Below are 6000 nucleotides of genomic sequence, written 5' to 3' on the forward strand. Positions count from 1 at the left end.
TCATAACAATCAGTTCCATTTCACAAGTTTAGAGGAATTCTCAAAAAACTAACAAAATTAAAACTCCAACCAAACACTTTCAAACTGCATCCCCACAGTAACAATGGAAATAAAATTACCTTTTTGAATATTCCTCTTTGTTTTGCTCTGCATTGACTGAAGTGATTCCAAGATGCAGAACAGGAAAGCACCACTAAAAGCTGCTGCAGACCAAAATTTGTGACCACCTTTCCAGGAAGAAAAGTTTAGTTCTTTTTGAAATACACAACATCTTCAGCATTCCTAAAAACCAGAACACAATCCAGAGCAGGATTATGAGCTTATGGTCTCAGAAAACACAAACCAGCATCCCTATCTTGATGAAAAGAAAATTAACATCAGGCTGCACTGTAGCATCCTGAATTTAAAATAACTGAAAATAGTTGGTGTGTTTAGGGGCCATGCATTTTGCGTATTTACCAATGAAAACTAAGAATTGCAGAACTAAGCCCACACCCTTTGTGGCATTTAAAGCCCTTACTCCCATTGAAATGAAACTCTTCAATGCCATTTCCAAAAAGGATTAAAATGCTCAAGAAACAGTCAGATAATTGGAAAATAATTACATGCTAAAACTCTACCAAGAACAAAGAGAAAGTATGTTACACCTATCATGTAATTCACTCACAGTACAAAAGAAATTACATTTTAATGGTATTACAAATATTGCATTTATTCAGTGTGTATGATTTATTATTAAAACAGTAAAATGAAATATTCTGTTTAATCAAACCTATTCAAAGCAGCTTCCTTGGCCAAAAATGTAAAACCCAATTTTCTTTTCAGCTCTCTCCAGGGAGATTCCCTCCCTGGCAGGGCCTGTGCCCATGGTGAGAGCTGCACCTCTGCCTGGCACCACCTCCCTGTGCCCAGCAGCTCCTCCCTGCTGCTGCCCCCTGACCCAGCCATGCAAGGGAGCCAATCCAACACCACTGAGCTCAACAGAGAGCTCTGCACTGACCTCTCAGGGCTGGGGACCATCCTTCTCCAAACAGCAGGACCAACTACAACCTTGATGAAGACACCACTGACTCTAGAGCTTAAGTTTTCCATGTTCTTCAGCAGTCTTAAGAACCAACTCAAGCTTTTTTTTCATTTCAGAAGCCTATATTTTCTACATAAATCAGTAACAAAAATAGCTGAAAAAGCTCTTTATTTGCAGAACCCCAATATAGATTTGAGGAATCTCTGAGTATAAATGAAGTTTTCAGATTTTTTAAGTCTCTGGAGTAATTTTCTAACAGCACTTGATGCCTCAGGTTTTAGCTTTTATACTTTTCAGATTCTGTTCTGCTTTAGTGTGCAAGTTTAGGCTTCATATTGGGGGATAGCAAGCTCTCTTCATAGAGTAGGAAGACAAAACAATTCCTTCTCTAGTTGGGACCAAGGACATCCAATCCATATTTCAGGCCCAAGAGCATAAACAACATGGACTGAAGAGAGAAACCAAGAAGGATGGGACTTCATGGGCTCAAACTGTAATTGAACAATTAGCTCCAATATGCTTATGGACCAAAACTTATAAAAGTGTGAGACCCTGTGACCTGTTGTTCATTTTGTGGCCATTTTGGGTTGTGCTGCCCAAGGTGGATCTATTTGAGACCTCTTGATAAATCCCTACTTTATTCTTTAGCTCTGTCTAGTGTCTGTTCTAGGTCAGCCTTCACAAGGCACCACACTGATGCCAAGGACCAGGAGAGAGAGTTTTTGATAATGGCCACCTCAGGCAGATCCCAGGAGCCAGTCAGGGACAGCAGGAGCAGCACAGCCACACCAGTGTGAATCCTAAAGGGTTCCCTGCAGGGCAGCAGGGCAGGCTCTGACCCTCCTGAGGAGCTGCTCAGAGGGGGTGCAGGTCACTGGGGATGTGGATGTGGAGCTGGGCTAAGATGGGCTCCTGTTGCCAGTGTTAGCATGTCCTAAAACTTCCTTTGCCACAGCCATCCCCTAATTTGTTCCTTTCATTCACCTTTTCCCTCCTCTGTCTTTTCGTGGCCTTCAGCTGAGGCCAGCCCACTTCATCATTATTGATCTTATGTTTATTTTTCTATCTACAAAGTCTTTGCAAGGATATACTTTGTACTGTGAAAGGAGAAGTCTGCTTGATGTGTAAAAAGAAAATGAGAACTTTCAATTCTAGCTGCAAACCGTATCAACATCAGATATTGAATTGCCATTCAGCTGTTACCAAAGTACTAGTAAACATCAGTAAAAGCTGTTTTTTTTTTTAATTATGTTGGTACCTTTCAATAGCATATTCAGTAAAAGTGAGAGTATATTGTACAAATTAACAAAAAAAAAAACCAAACAAACAAAACCCAAAAAAACCAACTCACAAACAAGCAAACCAACACAAATTCACCAAAAACAAGGCACGTTTTAGCGTTTCTCCTTCTCAGTAAATTTTTTCCACAGGGTTGGGGTTTAAAGATATTAACTAATTACTACTTCAATGGACATTCTTTGACAGCAATTTAAAAATCTGTTGTCACAGGAAGACTATAAGAGAAATGGATTTCTGGAGAGCTAATTTCAAAAACAAAATGCATACATGAAAACAACAAGCATACATGAAATGAAAACTCTAAAGAGCTAGAGAATATAAAAGTAAGCAGATATCTTAATGTATAGTTTTTTTTATACTGGATATTTTCCAAATGAAAGATTCAGAGTATTAATGTTTTATTGTTGTGAGAATAGGTAGGTGTAAATCAAAAGAATGAGCTACTGCATACCATCTTGAGCAGGTTAATTTTCCACTAAAGTAAAGTCAGTGGTTTCAAGAGCAATGTGAAGTCTGACTGTGTTAATGACAATTCAGTTATCAAACTGTTCGATTACGTTTTGGTTGTTGTTATGGGACTCCATCTGCATACTGATTTTATACAGTGCTTGCAAATGGTATTCCCCAAAAAAGCCTCATGTGCATGTGTCACCTGTAACAGCTCCACTCAAGCAGCAGAAGCCTCTGAGTGAGGAGGAAGATGCTCCCTGTTACAACCCAGTCACTTCCATTTTCCTTTTTTTCATGTTCTATTAAACAGACACAGAAAATGCAAATACTGCCTTTACCCAACCCCATGTTCCAGGTCCCACATCCTCTCACCACAAACATCATCTACCACACTTGATTTTCTAGCCCATCCTTTAAACTCTCTGTATTGTAGTTGTTCAAGTGCTCCTGGCTGGTGCCTCCTGCTGTAGAAACTAGAGGAACAGTACTCAAATTTAAATTCAAAAACCTGTTGAAGTAAAAAAACCCATACTGTCTGACACTGAACATCACAGTTCAGTAGGTATTCTGTAAAATGTCTTTCATGGACCAAACATCGCTTTATTGGAAATTTTTCCTGACAAGAAAAATAGATATACTGCTCTTCTATATCCAAAGCTGTACTGAGGGGAAGGTTCAACCTTCATTTTGTACGTTAAGTGTTACAAAACAGTAAAGCAAAACCTCTTCCATTGCAGTTTCAGAAGGAGCTAGTGAGACTGCCTGGGAACTGACAGTCCCTATCCCAGCATTCCTGAATGTTTCTGAGGTTTCAGGTTGGATTATCAAACTCTCCTCAAATCCTACCCAGTTGAATGGTGGCATCTTTTTTTTACCAGGCCAAAGACAAAGACAAATGCTAGAGTGAAGCGTAGTGGAGATAGACATCATGGTTAAAAATACCGAAAAGAAATCTAAATGCTATTTTTCCTCTACTGAACCAGCTAATTGCAGTTCCATCAAACTCAGAGACACAGCACTCAGTGTTGGGTTATCATTAAAAACATCCCCTTAGTTAAGTAGGTCATGTAGCAATAATATGATGAAGCTTGCTGACATTTGGATTACAAAATAGCAAGTATGTTAATTCAAAAGGTGAAGCACACCAGAGCTTGCTTGAATCCTAAATAGTTCCCATCAACGCTAAAGAACTAGAGGCTGAATGGATTGCAGTTGCTGTTATCCTCTCCCTGCCTGTGATTCAATCTGTAGTCATTAGTTTCACCTACAAAGACAATCAAGTTTTCTGTTTCTCTGCATTTCCTTGGATGGGGAAGGATGGCAAACCAGACCCTGGGGTTTACTTTGGGCATGGCACAAAGTACTTGAAACTTTGTGCATGGCACTTGAAACATGTCCCCTCCATGACCCCTGGCAGGAGAGAAACCATCCTTTCACAGCTGATGCTCTTCCCCTCTGTTTGGTAACAGGCAGATTTTCTAGATATTGTCAAAGACATGTTGGATCTCCATCCTCCTATAGAAAGTAATGGCAATGCCTAGTGCTATGTACACAAAAACAGACCCTACATGAGTTATAATGTTTACATATATTTTGTCCCCAGATTTTCCTCTAGTCAGTCCTTGTTTTCCTTGTATATAGAGTCAACAATGTTTTTTTTCCTCTCCTATTTGTTCTTTTTATTTCCTCTATCTCCATTTTGGCATCGTCAGTCTCCTCATCTACTCAGCTTCAATAACACACAAGTCTGAAAAGCTTGTAACCACAGATGGCCATGTTTTGGCTTCTGTGATAAGACAGAGTCTCCTAGGCTCATTTTAAAAGGATCTTTCTTAATGAATTTTGCTGCCTATGGTTGCATGCAGTGCTTTTCTTTCAATGTTATAACAAATGCTTGTCAATAAGGGGAATTTGCCACTGAATCCTTGATAATGCCCTTTATTCTGCAGTTCTCTGCAGATTTGGAGTAATCCAGTTCTGTGTTTGTTCAATTAATGCTACTGTGCATTTCATGCTGGTCATCCAGTCATCTTAAGCTCCTCAGTGAAATAAAAGGAGCTTAATTTTCTATTGCCTCAGGATTTGAAGGTTTAAAAATGAAAGATAAAGACTTAATCCTCGATCAGTTTAGTAAAAATTGTTTTTCTTTATATGATATCAATCCCATAATTTCTGCAGTTTTAAAAAATATTCAAACCATGGTTCAGCCTAAAGTCGTGGGAAAAAAACAAGAGGTACATGCCCATTTTGCATAAAAACAGATGAACAACTATTTATTGACTGACAGAGTTTGGTGAGGTTTTGCTTTGCTAAAGGTAGTGTTTGTCCAGGAACAGAGTAAATTTTGCAGATACTGATAGATACAGATATTATTGATTTTTTTACTTATTCGAGGTTGGGAGAACCCCTAGCTTGAGTCTATTCCCCAGCACAGGGCACAGCTGTTGAAGTGAATGCAACCAACACAGTGTTCAGTGTCGTTCCCTAGGGTTCCAACAGCCTCCCATGAGAACTGTGCCTGTGGGGATTTAACCAAATCCTACTGAAGTCAGCAGCAGCACCTCCAGGGATCAGCACAATTCTGTGCCAGTTCCAGGATGAAATGAAGCAACACTGCCACCTCTGTATCACAGAACTGCCTCTGACTCCAGTGTGCCTCCCAGTGACAAACAGCTGCTCAGGAACAGCAAAAACAGGTTCTTAAAACTGGGCTACACTGAGGGTACAGCACCATGGTAAAGTTTCAGCAAACTAATGCATAAACTGGAAAGGAGATTTGTGGCTTCGTGTTTCAAGTTAAGATATAGCAGGGCACTTTCTCCTTATAAGGTTGCTTCTGTGTGCCATTGATTTTGCAGTTTATTATTAAAGTGTCTTACAAGAGAAATGGCAAGTGGATTTGACACTGGGAGACATATTAATGGCATGAAACCTCAGAAAAATGGGCACTCTGATAGTTATTAATCAGACCAAGCTACAGCATGAGCCTCCCCTTGCTCCCCCTTTGCTTTGACAAAGAAGCAAATCCTCTGGCATCCTCCAACTCATTTTAACAGTTCCACAGTTGTGGATTTCCCTCCTGCTCATGAAACAAACTGCTTCTGCAAGAACTTTCACTGTGGTGCCCAAGCAGCACTCACACTTCATGACTTTACAATAGCATAATACATTAAAAAGTAATAAAAGCTTGTTCCTTTCTTTAAAAAAGAAAGAAAAAAAAGTTACAT

The sequence above is a fragment of the Agelaius tricolor genome, unplaced genomic scaffold (genome assembly GCF_023055355.1).
Source record: "Agelaius tricolor isolate 1412-34295 unplaced genomic scaffold, bAgeTri1.0.p SCAF_18, whole genome shotgun sequence".
NCBI lineage: Eukaryota > Metazoa > Chordata > Aves > Passeriformes > Icteridae > Agelaius > Agelaius tricolor.